The sequence below is a fragment of the Oncorhynchus clarkii genome, chromosome 28 (genome assembly GCF_045791955.1).
Source record: "Oncorhynchus clarkii lewisi isolate Uvic-CL-2024 chromosome 28, UVic_Ocla_1.0, whole genome shotgun sequence".
NCBI classification, from domain to species: domain Eukaryota; kingdom Metazoa; phylum Chordata; class Actinopteri; order Salmoniformes; family Salmonidae; genus Oncorhynchus; species Oncorhynchus clarkii.
The window spans coordinates 29,674,917-29,675,334 of NC_092174.1; positions in this window are offsets into that span (position 1 = coordinate 29,674,917).

Consider the following 418-nt stretch of genomic DNA (forward strand, 5'->3'; position numbering starts at 1 on the left):
GATAAATTATTTTAAAATATATTATGAGCATGTGTTCAATGTAAATAACATTAAGTCAAAACTGATTTTATATACTTGTATTTTTTACTCAGTTTATTTTCTTGAGGCTTGTATGGGGTTTTGGCTTCTTTGCGGTGGAGGCTTCAAGAGACAGTGAATACTGTAAAGTCAGCATAATTGTTCTTAAAGATAACTCTAACATTTGCCGTTCCTAAGCACAAAACAAATCCTAACAAATGTAGAAAATCAACAATTCTCTTCCCCTTTTCAACTGTTTTATATACAGTACAACACATCGAAAGGCAACTCTAAAGGCTATTAAATGGATCATGATCAGCTGTTTTATGTAATTGACATTGCACAATACTACACAAGTATTTTTGTAGCATCCCGATTTGTAACATGACCCATTTGTTTT